Source organism: Rutidosis leptorrhynchoides, chromosome 9 (assembly GCF_046630445.1).
Source record: "Rutidosis leptorrhynchoides isolate AG116_Rl617_1_P2 chromosome 9, CSIRO_AGI_Rlap_v1, whole genome shotgun sequence".
In the NCBI taxonomy this organism is placed as follows: Eukaryota; Viridiplantae; Streptophyta; class Magnoliopsida; order Asterales; family Asteraceae; genus Rutidosis; species Rutidosis leptorrhynchoides.
Window position 1 is genome coordinate 312,085,211 of NC_092341.1, and position 15,189 is coordinate 312,100,399.

A 15,189-nucleotide genomic window follows, 5' to 3' on the forward strand; every position below is an offset into this window, starting at 1 on the left:
TATATATATATATATATATATATATATATATATATATATATATATATAATTTATATTTTAATTTTAATTATAATTCTAATAATAAGGGTATGTTAGCGAATGTTGTAAGGGTGTAAGTCGAAATTCTGTCCGTGTAACGCTACGCTATTTTTAAATCATTGTAAGTTATGTTCAACCTTTTTATATTAATGTCTCGTAGCTAAGTTATTATTATGCTTATTTAATCCGAAGTAATCATGATGTTGGGCTAATTACTAAAATTGGGTAATTGGGCTTTGTACCATAATTGGGGTTTGGACAAAAGAACGACACTTGTGGAAATTAGACTATGAGCTATTAATGGGCTTTATATTTGTTTTACTAAATGATAGTTTGTTAATGTTAATATAAAGATTTACAATTGGGCGTCCCTATAAATTACCATATACACTCAATCGGACACGATGGGCAGGGTATTTATATGTACGAATAATCGTTCATTTAACCGGACACGGGAATGGATTAATAGCCACTAGAATAATTAAAACAGGGGTGAAATTACATTCAAGGGTAATTGGTGTAATTGTTAACAAAGTAGTAAAACCTTGGTTTACACGCAGTCGATAACCTGGTGTATTCATTAAACAAAGTATTAAAACCTTGTTACAATTCGAATCCCCAATTAGTTGGAATATTTAACTTCGGGTATAAGAATAATTTGATGAGGACACTCGCACTTTATATTTATGACTGATGGACTGTTATGGACAAAAACCAGACGGACATATTAAATAATCCAGGACAAAGGACAATTAACCCATGGGCATAAAACTAAAATCAACACGTCAAACATCATGATTACGGAAGTTTAAATAAGCATAATTCTTTTATTTCATATTTAATTTCCTTTATTTTATATTTAATTGCACTTCTAATTATCGCACTTTTATTTATTGTTATTTAATCGCACTTTTAATTATCGTACTTTTTAATTATTGCAATTTTATTTTATCGCACTTTTATTATTCGCAATTTCATTATCGTTATTTACTTTACGCTTTAAATTAAGTCTTTTATTTATTTATTTTACATTAGGTTTTAACTGCGACTAAAGTTTTAAAATCGACAAACCGGTCATTAAACGGTAAAAACCCCCCTTTATAATAATAATATTACTTATATATATGTTTGTATTTTTATAAAAGTAAACTAATATAGCGTTGAGCTTTGTTTAAAGATTTCCCTGTGGAACGAACCGGACTTACTAAAAACTACACTACTGTACGATTAGGTACACTGCCTATAAGTGTTGTAGCAAGGTTTAAGTATATCCATTCTATAAATAAATAAATATCTTGTGTAAAATTGTATCGTATTTAATAGTTTTTCCTAGTAAAATATAAACTATTTCGTATACACCTCGCATAACATCAACTATTTAAAAACCCAAGTCAAACTACAATTGAGTCACGGGGTCCAAACGAGCGATCCAACAACTTAAACATACACTTTATGTTAAATTCATCCAAATAAGTCATTGCAAAATGGGCGAGTCATAATCGTCACACAAAGTTCACTACATGCCATAATCACACTTACAATTTATAGACCCAAATAAAATCCACAAATGGGTCGCAGGTTCAAATGGGCAAACTAACAACTTAAATTTGTACAACCATATTAACGGGTCGAGTTAAACATCTATATGTACCCAAAACATAAACCCGCTTATTTTTTTTCTTCTTTCTTCTTTTAAATACTCCAACACTTGAGTCAAAACTAAATGGGCATAACCATTCAACATAAATTTACACGGATGGGTCGGGGTCCAAACGGGTCAACAAATCGACATATGAACCTAGAAAACGACAACCACCGCAACCCGGCCACCAACCACCACCGCTGGCCGCCAGCTGCAGCCGGAAGTGGCGGTCTGCTGCCAGAAACAGCAGCAAAAACGCTGCAGCAGCATCAGCTGAAAACAGTAGCAGCAGCGTGAGCTGCTGCCCCACTCGGTTCCGTCTTCGCAATTTGATTTTCGGGCTGTTTTTTTGGCAAATTACGGGTATACAAAAATGCACTAACATGTTTAGATCATCAAGCAAACATACAATAAGCTAAACCACATATAAATTTCATGATTCAAGTTCATAATTACCCATTTTCACATTTTTTTTGTCAAGAACAATAACAACATAATTATAACATCAAATTAATGATATATACTAGTCCTTGATCTTAGAACAATGCTAAAATTCGAATTATAAAATCCAAATCCTCCAAATACACCCAATTTAAGTATAAATTGCAATTTATATTTTCTCATGAACCCTAAAAAAACATGGATTAATTACTAATTTAAAGAGACAAACCTGATTGTAGCATGTTAGAAAAGCAAGAATTCGAATCATGCACCTGAATTTCATCCACGATTTGCAAGAATTGAAGCTAGGGTTTTATTTTGTGTATGTGTGTATCTTAGTCGATAGGTGGAAAGGGGAAAAACAAGAACCGACTAGTAAATAAACAATGGGCTGCTTTTTGTTTCATTAAATGGTTTTAAACCCATACCCGATAAAATACGGGTATTTACCAGTTTACTGAAACGTTGCGCACCTCTTTCGGCAACCCAAACGAGGTCCAAAATAAAAAAAACAAATAAGTTCCATGACCCTTTTCACAAAACGAACCCACTGAACTAATAATTAAATATAAATCATTTATAAATAATTATTACATTTTTTTATTTCACTAAAAACACATTAAAAACGTTTTAAAACATTTAAAAGGCAAAAAGGTAAATTTCACCTAGGCCCGAATTCAAGATGTTACAGAATACAACCTTTGTAGCCTTCTGAAGATCGAATTTGAAAACTCAAAGAAGAGTTCCTCTAAACGGTAGACACCCAAAGTTCCAACCTTGCTTCGATCTATACCTTCTACTTAACGGATCTTTTCTTCTTTCTTATTTTCACAAAAAACCGAACCCAATTATATATTTCAATTATTTTGGTTACTTGAAAATGAGAAAGAGAAATAGCATTTTTGTATGTGTGTTTTGTATCTTTTGTAACATTACATTTTCAATACTAAGACTTGGTATTATATATTACATAATTGATACAATAATACATCTAGTACAAATATAATAAATAAAGATTTGGAAAGATTTGCAAAATCAAATCTTTATATAAAATAAGATTTACAAAATCAAATCATATTTTATAAATCAAATCAAATCTTATATCTTATAAAATATGATTTGCAAAATCTAATCAAACCTCTACATATTTAGATTTGTAAGTATATGTATACACATAAAAAAAACTTACTTAATTTATTAAACCATTAACTAATGATTAATAAATTAATTTCCGATTATAAGGTATATCAAACAATTTACGATTGGCCTTTGTGTGTGACCGAATATGATAAATGGACTTTTATTATTTAATGTCATGGGCATATCTTCGGAATATATGTACCACGGTCAAACCACGGTCGAACCGTAGCCAACCCGAGAACATATTTCCAACAATATACACCAAAGTACTAACTATGTAACTATTAGATACTATTATTCATTAATTGCTTATTCTAAACAATGATGCAACTGTAAGCCACAATGAACACACAAAGCAAAGGAAACCTTAATAAATAACAACAAATACTTACTTTTAGTAGAAGAATCCGCGACCGGATAAAATAGACAACAATTATCGAAAATATATACCTTCAATGTTCAGAGGTCAAACTGGTAGAATACTCACAAAACATACTGGCAGTTACCACCTGTGCTCAAAGTGGATAAATAGATGTTAGAAAAATCCAAAGAAACAAATAAAGTAAAGTTATGGAATCGAAATGAAACAAATAGAAAAACTCACCAGTTGTGATGAATGTATCATTATCATACGGAAGCAACCCCCAAACAGAACCCACGGGTGATTCTCTGAAAAAACTTATAGGTGTTGAACTATATTTATTTCTAAATGGGTGCTCCATAGAACACGATAGAGTCACATATTCAGTACACATCGTGTTTTAAAGCACGCCTTGTTGGTTCACACAACCATTATGTTATTAAGTATAATTCTGATTGGAACTAACAACAATCATCAAAAGATCAACTATAAAAACAACAAAACACTATGATGCACGAAACACATCATACTAAGAACATCACAAAAGCAAAACAATTTATACTGTAGCAATAAAAAAACAATTTACCATGTTTAAATATCCCCTTTCTACTTCATCAAAACAACACAACTTCAATTCACAATTTATATACATACATAAAGAAATAATCTTCAATATATCAATAAAGGTATATATAATTAAGAAGTTTAAAGATGATAAGTGTATAGTGTTAATACGAATCTGTACCCATTACCTATTGGACTCCTTGTGTTTTTTAAAGTTCTGCAGCTGCAATAATATTGAAACCCTAATATCATATTTTTTATATTAATATGTTCTCGAGATTTACATTGTGCAACAAATACTGTAATAGATGAATAAGGCGTAATCCACTCAATCGATTATCATTTTGCAAGAGACTCCTCCTCGCCGACGATCAATAAGCCTACCGTTCCTCTTCCTCATATCAACTGAGGAAGCGACAAAACTAAATTTAATCAATAAGAAGCCACAAAGCATTTCTTGATAATAGTATAACGATGTTGTGTTTAAACTGAAACGACAAAAATTAGGGTTGCTGATAGTGACCTGGAAATCATCGAGCACTTGGTATGAATCGATGAAGATGGCGACGGTGATCAGGTTTTTTGTTTTCTCATCAATAATCAACTGAAGATGGCGTTGGTGTTTCGGTGGTTAGGTTTTCTGATGAACAATAACCAGTCGTGGGATTTGTTGAATAAAGTTCTTGAAAGTATGTAACTGGAGAATATAAATAAGGGAAAAGTATATGAAAATGCACTGAAACTTTCACCAAATTTCTATTGTATGCATCCAACTTTGAAATCTCCTCTTGTATGCATCAAACTTTCTAAATTGTTCTATTGTATGCAATCCATGACCTTTTAAGCAGGTAACAGGTTAGTAAAGTTAATTTTATGACGTAGTTAGTCCCTCAACATAACGAAATCAAAATAAACATCAATTTATCTAACAAAATCATAATGAACATTGATCTTCTTCATCATTGTCATCATCTTCTTTCAAAATCATCACAATTCATAATCAGATTTCAAAAAATTAATTACTCCCGCTGTTAGATAAAATATTTACATCTTCATCCATCCATTCATTATCAACATCATCATCTATTCATCATCTTCATCTTCATCTTCATCATCGTTACAGAATTTTGAACAATGTGCTAGGTAAATTTAGGAATTATAATGGGACGAATAAATTTCACATGTCGCCCTGATTCCCACAAATTAATTTCACATCTTTCTTTAATTTGATTGGTGAAATTTGAACAATGTGCTTGGTTATCTCTCTATTTTATTTTTTCGTCTGTTTTTAATCATAAATTAGTTGCTTTTCAATTACTTCATTTGAAACTTGAATCGGATTTGTTCATTATTAATTAATTGTTCTTATATATACATTTATACATCTTTATTGTTCTTATGTAACTATTTATTTGTTTCTTATATATACACGTATACATCTTTATTTATTCTTTGAATTTTTTTCTCTTGGATTCTTTCATAACAATTAGTTATACGGGAATGTTTTAAAAATTTTATAACAATTGTGAACCATTACATCTTAGTAGCAACAACAGATCGAGCAAAATAATAGAAGAACCGATTTGGCTATTAATTCGAGAATCAACTTTGATATTTGGAACGATTTGGCTAGTGTTATCTCAAATTAAACATAGATTCAAGTTCATTTACATCTACTACAACTATTTGAAACCTCAAATCGAATTGAGAAACATCACTGAATTCCAGATCTGATGGTCAAAGTTGTGTTCATCTTGGTCAAGATTTCAATTAGATTGATGCTTACATCTTATGTGTGAGAAGATAAATTACGAACATTCGGATGTTTATTTGCAACGTATTTTATGTTGGAATCAACATCTATAACTTTCTAAATCATGATTTTAGATTTCGAGCTCATAAAAAGAAAGTTCAGTGTTCATCAATGATTATTAAATTTGTAAAAGTTTGCATCAGAAATCTTTTCAAGAACTCTTAATCAATTCTCTAGCAAGATGTTTCACTCGATTTTAGTCTTCAATTTGATCGTTGGGGATTTGCGTCAAAATCACAGGTGAATCATGATGTTATTTTTACAGAATCGTTGCACTGCACCCGAAAAGAAGATGAAGATTTAACAAACATGATGAAGGGACCAATGAAATTAGGATTTACAAACATGAGGTACTAATAATGTAAATATCTAATTATAGGCTACCTATTATAACAGGTTAAATATATACAATAGAACAATTTAGAAAGTTAAATGCATACAATAAGAGATTTCAAAGTTGAATGCATACAATAATAATTTAGTGAAAGTTCAATGCATTTTCATATACTTTTCCCTATAAATAAATAGAATAGATGTTTGATGTGTGTGGTGGGAAAAAGCGCTAAAAACACGCAGTTGTTTCTAGTGTCGAGATGTAGGACACTGAAAAAAAAAGGAATGTGAGTGAGTGAATTGAAGCTTAATAAAAAGTGTAAATAAAAAAACAAAAGTGGATCTTATTATGTACAGCGGGTTACTATACGTGGGACCCACAGTTGCTTTCTTGTGTATAACACGTGTGACTTTTGTGTTGTTTGAAAAGTGATGGTGAATAAACTACTTTTATTAATGACAAAATTGCTCAAATAGTCCATGTATTTTTATTATTTATCTCAAATCATCCCTGTGTTATATAAACTGCACTAGTCATCCTTAATTGCATTTAAAAGTCCCAAAATAGTCCCTGTGGTAACTTATGTTTCATTCCTCCGTTAGTATACAACATGTGCAAGTCACGTGAGTTATAAAGTTACATATAATACGGAATGATTTGGGATAAATAATAAAAACATTGGGATGATTTGGGTTTAAAACTCATCAAATGGCATGATCTTTTTGTCTCTATGAACAAATTGAGTGAAGCTTCATGATTCAACATCAACATCAAACTCTCGTTCATGTTCATATTTGATAAATATCAACTAATTTGGTGCAAATGCGAATTGTTCATCAGAAAGCATAACCGAAACAATTTGAGGTCTCTGGATCCACCTAGGTGTTAATTAGTGAAATTAATCACCGAATTGAGTTGCTGGATACATATTTCAACTATTTGCACCTTCAAATCGAATTGAGAAACATGTATGAGCTCTCAAATCTGAAGTCAACCTTTAGAATCATTCGGTCAACAATTTAATTGAACTGATTAAAGGAATTTCAGGTTATGAGAACGATTGTCGAGTGTTCTAATGATGATTTCAAGCACATTTCATGAAGGAATCGTGATCTAAAAAGCATTGAATTTCATGTTTTAATTTCAAGTTCAAACGAAGAACACTCCTCCTGTTCATCATTTGAATTTCTGATGAATAGCCAGTGAGAAGAGGAGCCAATTTGAATAAAGTTGATAGAAGACGAACTGATTTGACTCTTAAAAGTCAACATACATGGCTGCCCTTGTACTTGCAAGGAGTTTACCATTATCAGAAAGAAAGTCTAATCTCACCTAACAAAATTTAAAAAAAGAAATAAGAATTAGTTTATGACAGACATCATTAGAAAGAAAGTCTAATCTCAAATGTTTACAACATACCTGAAAGATTCCAAGATTTCAAATATGCCCTTGAGTTGAACCAATATCAATTAAAATCATACAGTACCAATTTTGTGATTAAAATCATCACTGCTATTAGATGATTTTCCAATCGATTTCAAGCTTCAATGTTATCGGATTGCTGATTTCAATTTTATGTTCATGGAGATTGTTGAAGAAGAAGTTGGAGGTTACTATGTGACTTTCAAATTCGTACAGTACCCCATATCGATTGTTGTTACACAGATCTGTACAGATGACGTGTCATATTTGATTTGCTTTTGCTTGTGTGACCTTGAAATCTGCACACGTACCAACGTAACAATTCGAATTTGCACCAAATTTGTTGAATCTCAAATTAGGGTTTGTTCAATATTATTCCGTATTATATGAAGTTTAAAACTCACGTGACTTGCACATGTTGTATACTAACGGAGGAATGAAACGGAAGTTACCACTACTTACCACAGGGACTATTTTGGGACTTTTAAATGCAATTAAGGATGACTAGTGCAGTTTATATAATACAGGGATGATTTGGGATAAATAATAAAAATACAGGGACGATTTGAGCAATTTTGTCTTTATTAATATTTCTTTTTCTATTTTTGGTAGGGGCCATCACGTCTCCATCAGTGGCGGAACTTGAACTCGGATACAGGTGAGGCGGATGTAAAAATTTAATAAATTTTTCATTTTCAGCAGGGGTAAACACTAAAGAAAAAACCTTATTTTTTGGTAAACTTTTTTTTTTGTGTAGTGTAAATTTTTTTTCGTTAAATTCAGGTAGGGCGGATATCCTCTTTGAGTTCCAACAAGTTTTTTAGTTAGGCGCGCGTTGCGGCAGCGAACCCCTTATTTTTTTATATATATAAAACATAATTAACCAGTTTTCGTTGTACACAACTGATAGTGCTCCAAATGAACATATATTTAGGCGCAATATCCTTCTAATATGTAAAGCTTTTAGTTGCAATTGTTCTATTTTATGTAATAATCGTTTAAACAAATAAGTGCGAAGACAAAAGACAGAATCGACGATTTGAAGACGGAAATGACCGAAAAGCTAAAAAGTACAAAGTACAATCCAAGTGGTTCAATTTATTGATGAGAAACGCCTAAAAATGACAAGAGTATAAGCCGCAAAATGCACAGTACAAGATATCTGATCGTACGAAAAGGCGTTCGAAAATTCGGAACTGAGACATAAACCGAGCATCAACGTACAACTCAACGGAGCTAAAATTATAAGTCAACTATGCACAAGAATATAATATAATATATATATAATTATATGAAATTATATATTATTATATTATATATTATAATATTCAGCAGCCCACGTTTAACTCAATTTGGTGAGCTGGAATCCGAAGCTCCGCACTCGCGGAGCTTTAAGGCACAAAAGTACCGCACTCGCGGAGCTGTACAGTTCAAAGTGGGCCTATAAAAGCTCACGCATTCTGCTCGAATTCTGCATCTCTTTTTCACTCAATCTCTCTATCTATATACGATATATATATTTATATTTATAATATTAAAGTTTAATTTAATATTAATAATAATTTGGGTTATTGTAAGAATGTTTTACGGGTTTTAAAGTCGGAACTCTGTCCGTGTAACGCTACGCGATAAATAATCAATGTAAGATATGTTCTTCCTTTTTAAATTAATGTATCGTAACTAAGTTATTATTATGCTTATTTGACCGAAGTAATCGTGATGTTAGACTAAATATTAAAGATGGGGTTATTGGATTTTGTACCATAATTAATGTTTGAACAAAAGACCGACACTTGTGGGCATTTGACTATGGATTATTAATAGATGGGAGGTATTGTCTAATTGAGTGACAACTCATTGGAGTCTGTCGAACCTATCTTCAAATTAATTAACTTAATAATTAATAATGATTATGGTTGTCCTATTTAGTGACATTCATACGGAATCTATTATAATCGTTTAATTAATTATTCGGGTTGGGTAATTGATTATTTAAACTGATCAAGTGGGTAAATTAATATTCATATCTAATCAAAACAGGGGTGGATTACATACAGTGATAACTGGTGTAATTGTTGACAGAAGTGATAACTGCGTCACAGTTTAAATCTTTAATTAGTTGGAATATTTGACTTCGGGTATAAGGGTTATTTGACGAGGACACTCGCACTTTATATTTATGACCGATGAACTATTATGGACAAAAATCAGATATGTTTCAAATAATCCAGGACAAAAGGACAATTAACCCAGAGTAATAAATTAAAATCAAAATGTCAAACATCATGGTTACGAAAGTTTAAATAAGCATAATTGTTCTATTTTATATCTCATCGTATTTTTATTTACTGTCATTTTATTTATTGTCATTTTAATATTGTTATTTATTTTACACACTTTAATTATTGTCATTTATCTTTACGCTTAAAATATAAAATCGACAAACCGGTCATTAAACGGTAGACCCCCCTTTTATATATTATTATTACTATATATATATATATATATATATATATATATATATATATATATATATATATATATATATATATATACAAATATAATTGTTTAAAAATATAGTGTACGCAATAAACCGTCTCCCTGTGGAACGAACCGGACTTACTAAAAACTACACTACTCTACGATTAGGTACACTGCCTATAGTGTTGTAGCAAGGTTTAAGTATATCCCATCTATATAAATAAATAAAACTTGTGTAAATTGTATCGTATTTCGTAATAAAAATAATAGTATTTCGTACACCTCTGCTGCACACATCAAGTTTTTGGCGTCGCTGCCGGGGAAGCGAAAGCGAAACGCTATATTTCAAAGAAAAAAAAATTAGTTTTTAAGCTATTTTTGTAAAAATGTATAAGTTTTAAAAAAATATAAAAACATAAAAAAAGGAAAATATATATCTATATTTTTAACTGTTAAATTAAAAAGTTTTTATTTTTTTTAGTTACAAAAACTAATAAGTAATTTTTTTGTTAAAATATAAGTTATACTTAAATTATATTTTATAAAAATTAAAATCATAAAAACAAAATAAAAAATCAAAATATAAAAAAAAAATCTGAAACTGCCCGAACCAGTTTGAACCTGCAATCATCTGAGACTGCATATCTCCGCAGTCGCGGAGCACTTATGGGCCTGGATACCGCAGTCGCGGAGCACTTCTGGGCCTGGATACCGCAGTTGCGGAGCTGTCTGACAGGTCAAACCTTAGACTGCATTTATTACGAAATTAAGATTATTTAATTATTATTATTATTAATTAGGGTTTAATTAAATTAATAATTAGTTTTAGTTTTGGTTAATTTTGCATTTTAAGTTTTAATTAGTTCTCTTAATTTATAAAGTAGTACCTTTTTAATAAATAATATAAAAATATTATTTTTATAAAAATTGTATTTTTATAACTTTAAGTTTTATTTTTATATTTTGTATATTTTTATTCGTTTAGTTCGTAATTTGTATATTTATCGTTCGTAACTAGTTTTAAGTTATAGTATTTTGCCGTAGTTATTTTATATTTCTAAATTTTTAGGCTTTGCCGTAAAACCCTTTAAGTGCTTTTTCTTTAGATTAAGATTTAGGTGCCTTAGAATTTTGCGACGCCGTTTTAAGATTTTAGTGCCTAATTAAGTTATTGCCGTTTTGGATATAGAATTCCTTTAAGCTTTAATACCTTTAGGCGCAACTTTTTAGTCTTAAGTTTTTAGACTTTTAAGTTTCGACGCTTTACTTTCTTTTTATTATTTTTCGACTTTTTATTTTTTCGACGTTTTTCGACGTTTTTCGACGCGCTTCTTTTTCTTTTTCATTTCTACGCTCTAGTTTTTAGGACATAGAATTTTCAAAGTTTTCTTTAAATTTCGACGAAAAATTATTTTAAGCGGTTAAATTGATAGACATCCAAATTTTCTGCTTCTTAGTAATAGTTGGATTTGTTAGTGGCTGAGTTGTGGATTTTCCGACTTAAAGGATCCTGGCTCCCTGCTGCATCTTTTGGCTATTCGAAACGTGGGAAAAAGCAGAAAAGTCTATTAATTTGATAACTTATATAATTTTTATTTTTATAACTAATAGTATATTCAGTGAATGCACCGAGCAAAACGTTCACAACCTTTCATACGTTCACCACCTGTAACTCGATCAAGACATCTAGCCAATATTGTCGACGTTGATTTTTCTTTAGAATCGTCATCTAGTCGAACAAGTACTACAATTCAAATTTCCGATAATCCATTTTTTGAACCCGACTTCACAATTGAGAACCCGGAGGATATTCAAGGACAATTCCAAGATCAAGAACCAATCATTCATCCGGAGATTGTAGAAGAAATAACCGTTAAATCAGAATCTTCTAGTAATTCGTATTCAACAAATTCAATTATGGAAGTAACGGAACCTCTAAGTATGGAAGATCGAATGAGAGCCACACGCACGGGCCAAGGACACGCCATTATTAAGCCAGACATTAATGCGTCAGATTATGAAATCAAAGGACAAATCCTACACATGGTAACTAATCAATGCCAATATAGTGGTACGCCAAAAGAAGATCCAAACGAACATCTTCGAACCTTTAATAGGATCTGTACTCTATTCAAAATTAGAGAAGTTGAGGATGAACTGATCTATCTCATGTTGTTTCCCTGGACTTTAAAGGGAGAAGCCAACGATTGGTTAGAATCGTTACCTGAAGGGGCGATTGATACATGGGATGTTTTAGTTGAAAAATTTCTTAAAAGATTCTTTCCGGCATCTAAAGCCGTGAGACTTCAAGGAGAAATTGTTACGTTCACGCAAAAGCCAAATGAAACTCTATATGAGGCGTGGATAAGATTCGAAAAGTTGTTGAGAGGATGTCCTCAGCATGGTTTAGATACTTATCAAATAGAACAAATATTCTACCAAGGTTGCGATGTTACTACACGAAAAGACATCGACATAGCAGCTGGTGGTTCCATTATGAAGAAAACCACAACCGAAGCTCACAAAATCATTGATAACACAGCATCCCACTCGCATGAGTGGCATCAAGAAAAAGATATCTTTCGTTCATCTAAAGCGGCTAGAGCCGATTCTATCCATGACTTTGATTCTGTTTCCACAAAAATAGATGCTTTCGAAAGACGAATGGAAAAGATGACTAAAGATATTCACGCAATACGAATCAGTTGTGAGCAATGCAGTGGACCACACTTAACGAAAGATTGTCACATTGAACAAATGATGGAACAACGAGAGAATGTTTCCTATATGAACCAAAGACCGGGAAATAATTATCAAAATAATTATCAACCGCCAAGGCCAAACTTTAATCGAAATCAAAACATTCTTTACAATCCAAATGGACCCAACAATAACTCGTATAACTAACAAGGTCCGAATAACCAACCAACTCAAAACAACACTTTCAATCAACAAAGACCTGGCTTGTATAAACCACCACAACAAACCGAAGAGAAAAAGTTAAATCTGGAAGAAATGGTACAAAAGCTAATGGAATCTCAAACACAATTTAGTACATCTCAAACCCAAACAAATGAGAGGTTTGATCAGTCATTAAGAACTCAACAAGCTTCCATTTTGAATCTAGAAAAACATGTAGGTACTCTTGCTAGCATGATGAGTGAGGGAACAAGGAAAGCTACCGAGTGATACTGAAGTAAATCCTCGGAATGAGAATGTTAATATGGTATCAACGAATTCTGAAAAATCAGCATCAGAAGATGGGAAGGTTTTAGATGTGAGTAACAATGAAGAAGTTACAACACCACCACCACTCGAGTATGTAAATCCAGTGGTGACACCATACAGACCACCCATCCCGTTTCTAAGAAAAGGAGTTGAGTATGAGCAAGTGATAGGTAATAAAGTTTGTGATACCTTTGGAAAAAAGAAGAAGAATAAGAAGGTACAAGAAACAAAAGCCATAAAAATAAACCCGGTGAAGATAGTTCCACCAAAACTTCCACCAAGGTTGGGTGATCCGGGTGAATTTATTGTTCCTTGTCTACTTAGTGATTGTGTCATGTATGATGCACTAGCAGATTTAGGTGCGAGAGTGAGTGTTATGCCTCTTTCATTATATAAGAGATTAGGAGTAGGTGAGTTAAGTCCAACGAAAATGAGTGTTCGACTTTTTGATCAAACTATTAGGCACCCAGTTGGTATTGCTGACAACCTACCAGTTCAAGTGGGTAATTTAACCTTTTTAGTCGAATTTATTGTCATTGACGTAGAAGAGGACCCAAACATTCCTCTAATTTTAGGTCGACCATTCTTAGCGTCTACCGGGGCGTTATTTGATGTAAGAGAGGGTAGAATGACACGTAGTAATAATGAAAAATTGATCACCTTTGTGAGTCGAAAGTCTAAATCTCCACCAACCAAAACTGTTGAACCAACAAAAACGATTGGTAAGAACCATATTGTTTTACCAACTCCAACGGTAGTGCTTAACAATAATAAAATGCCTAAGTGTGGGGAAGATGAAGTGACACCTAATGATGACTTGATAACAAAGAACCCCGTTGTTAATACGAAATTAAATGATCCCGTTATTAATAGTTCAATGAAGAAACTTATTAAACGGATTCGCGGTGCTAGAACCAAGGGGAACTTTACGTTATGTAACCGGTTAGTATCCAATTTATCGCCTAAAGAAAAGGCAAAACTGGTTGAATTTTTGAATATTACACAGGAATCCGACCAATGGCTTAAAGCAAAAGTCACAGATATGCAAGTTGATTATGGTCCAAAAGAAATTGACAATGAAGTTAATCACAAATTCGACACCACTGCTACCTAAGTGTGGGGAGATTCAAATGTTCTAAAAAAGAAAACATTGTCTAGAGTTAGTTGTTCTGTTCTCGTGTAGTTCCGAGAATGGAATCCGATTGGTCTTTTCCACTAGCAGACACTAAAGAACCAGTTTTCTCCCTCCATTCTGAATTTTTGTTTTATAGGTTTTGTATGAAATTAATATGCTTTTTAAATTTAAGTTTTGTGTGAATTTAAAAATAAAATTTACTTTATTTCATTAAGTTTAAAAATTGATTTCTAAAATTTGTCGTGAGTTAAAGACTAGATCATAGAATCGAAATTGCTTTACCCAAAGACGGGGCAAAAAATTTTGTTATCATTATTTTTAATATTACTGATCTAAAAAAAAAAATTAAAAACCCGAAAATCTTTGTTTTTAAAACACTCGCTTTAAAACGAAAAATTTTAATTATTCATTTAAATTGTTTTAATAAATAAAGGTTTTATAAAATATATATATATATATATATATATATATATATATTATATATATATTTGTAATTTATCTTATGTACAAAACAGGGTAAAACAGCGCACTTTCAAAGACTGACATTAAGTTCAGCAAAAACTACTAATTTTAACGACAAAAAATTAAA

At 31.6% G+C, this 15,189-nt stretch overlaps 1 non-coding gene across 1 annotated transcript; it reads right to left on the bottom strand.

Moving 5' to 3' along the window:
- Positions 1-12,538: 12,538 nt before the first annotated feature.
- Positions 12,539-12,645, bottom strand: LOC139869477 (small nucleolar RNA R71). Its single transcript, XR_011766085.1, has one exon. It is a non-coding gene; the product is annotated as a small nucleolar RNA R71 (small nucleolar RNA).
- Between the last annotated feature and the right edge of the window lie 2,544 nt (positions 12,646-15,189).